Below are 3,031 nucleotides of genomic sequence, written 5' to 3' on the forward strand. Positions count from 1 at the left end.
CCCTTCCTCTAAAAATTCTATTTATAGTCTCTAATTAAGTTTTTTAGAAAATCTTTCAAAAAGAGTATAAAATTTTTAATATTTCAAAATACTTCTCTTTCTAAACATATTTTCTAAAAACTTAATTAGTTTCTCCAAAATACTCCAAAGAGGCGCAATTTGCATAAATTACGATTTGATGGAAAGTGATGAAACCCTTAGAAAACAAGCATTTATCGCACATAATCATGCATAAAAATATATGAAATTATACATAAAAATTATGCATGATCAGTACGCTCAGTCTATGGGTGAAAAGTTGTGTTGAACTTCAACATGGTACCCAGAGCCTTCTACAACTGGCACAAAAAATGAGAGTGAAGTAAGAATCTCGGTCTGACACGATAGAACGTGATACCCCATGAAGTTGGACAATCTCATCAACATACAAGTCTACAAGGCTCTCCAAGCTTTGACTCACCCTGATCGACAGAAAATAGGCACTTTTTGTTAACCTACCTAATATTACCCAGATGGCATCATATTGACGATGGGTCCTCTGCAAACCCATAATGAAGTCCATTAATATGTCATTCAACTTTCACTCAGGGATGTCCAAAGGCTGTAGTAGTCCACCAGGTCTCTCGTGCTTGATCTTAACTTGCTAGCAAGTATAACATCGAGACACAAACTTTGTGTTGTCTTGTTTTATCTCGTTCCACCAATATGTTCTCTAAAGGTCCTTGAACATCTTGGTAGAATTAGGCTGAACGAAATACTTTGACCTATAAGCCTCACTCATTAGTGCCTTTAAAGAGCCTTCGAAACCTACCATATGTCTCCAAACATGATAGTCCCATCCTCCTCATGATGGAACTATGCATTCGGCTTTGGGGCACTCTTGCATAACTTCTCGAAGTATGGATCAACTGACTGAAGCTCCTCCAAATGGCTGCCACTTGACAAACTCCTCAAGCAAGTCTTAACTCCGACCAATCGAGTTGGTTGTTGTAACCAATGTCTTCTTGCTCATCACATACTACATTCGCTTTACCGGGGTTGAAAGAGATGGTGAACTTATAGTCCTTGAGGAACTCTAACCACCTGCAATGTCTCAAGTTCAGATCTCTCTGTGTGAAAATATACTTGAGACTCTTATAGTCAGACAAAACCTCAAACTTCTCCCCATATAGGTAGCAGCACCAAATCTTCAACGCGAAGATAACAACTGCTAACTTCAAGTCATGTGTAGGATAGTTCTTCTCATGCACCTTGTGTAGCACCCTAAAATTATATCAGAATTTTTAGATTTTTTTTAAAACATCAATAATACAACAAAATAAATTCTTACGCTAAAACTAAGCATTGACTTTCAAATTAATATCATTCCATGCTTAAATAATTCAGAGTTTACATTTCAATAATGAAAAGACAAAGCAATCCAAAATTGATGTTGGATTTCCCGGGAAAGAAGAATGTGATCATCCGCCTGACGCCGCCGAGCAATCCTTCATCACCCCAGCCTGAGTGCTACTTGTAAAATATTAAAGTAGGGCATCAAACCACAACCCCAATAGGTTGCACCAACCATATAAATGCAAATATCTCTCAAAGCATGAAATAGGCATTGACACAATTGTAGATAATCAAATAAATCATGCAACACAACATATCAAGATAAGCATAAATACGTGGTCACAATCAATCATGCTTGCAGTCAATTTTATAACAATTATGCTATAATGCAGAAATCCAAAGTAAACCAATAAATTCATGCATATACAGTCTCAAAACTTGTGATTCTACACTTAATGATTTGTTTCTCTTTTCTAGCCCTGAATGTAAACTCTCAAGTTCTTAACTCTGATTCAACAAATTCAATGAGGTGTCTGTTATGCTGTGTAGTTTATTAGCCTCATCGATTAGAAGAATCCGTAAACTCCCTTTGAAGTTTCTATTGAAGTGGTCTATGACTGAGAGAATCTCTCAATGGTCCATATATAATCAATTCCTACTCTGCAGATATTCAGAACATACCACCAAGGTCACACGGTAGTCTGCCCCCCCTACGATCAGAGACTGGGGACCAACGGAGATGCCTAGCTCTCTAAAGCGACAACGATTAACTGGTCGTGTGTACCACCACTCTCTCAAAAGTTATCCCGAGTTTGAATGGGTCATGGATGTTATTTAATTATTAGGCTCACAAATTAATTTCAAGTGCTCTCAGCACATGGGCTCGCTAGCCCAATCTTCACTCAAGGAGATTATATAACACAAGGTTGTTTTAACCCATTCAAACAGCTCAAAGTTCAAACCCCATCTCTGGGTGACTTTGAGCACGACCGCCTTGAGACAATTATGTGATTATGTGTATGGTTGTCTAGTTTTTTATTTTCTAGGTGTTTGGTAGGCACTCATGGGTTTCATCGAACCCAGGCTCACTCATGAGTCATATTTATGCTCATGCCACATATTCTTTATTATCAAGTATGCATTATATCATATGCACACATGCCTACACAAAGATTGCATGCACAATTCAATCCTGATCATGCCCCAATTAACAAACAATATGTGCATCCATTTATTTTTCCACAGTTTATGCCTTATGTTGCATAGTACTCACTAGCATATCTAACATATACATGGTTGTCAATCATGATTGAACATGAAATACATTCAGTTAACATGTTTATCAGCCCATAATCAAGTTTAAGCATCCATAATCATGTTGCAATACTATAGAAGATGACTAGGTATTAACATATAGCAATTATGTAATTCGGGTCACTGTTAACCGAATTTTGAAAAATCCAGTGACACTCATAGGGATATAATTTAAGTCTCAAAATTTAACTGAGGTTGCCTCAACATGTTAGGGAAATAACTTGATCTTGCATAACTTCTGTAATTTATATAAATAATTTTATGCATGATTTATCAAAAAAATGCATTAAAAACTCATTCTTGTCAATGTTTTCAAGCGACTGCTTTAAAATAAAAATAAAGATAAAAATGTCAATTTCAAACCTTTCCTGCATTGTTTTTA

Source organism: Nuphar pumila, chromosome 12 (genome assembly GCF_984573655.1).
Source record: "Nuphar pumila chromosome 12, dmNupPumi1.hap1.1, whole genome shotgun sequence".
In the NCBI taxonomy this organism is placed as follows: domain Eukaryota; kingdom Viridiplantae; phylum Streptophyta; class Magnoliopsida; order Nymphaeales; family Nymphaeaceae; genus Nuphar; species Nuphar pumila.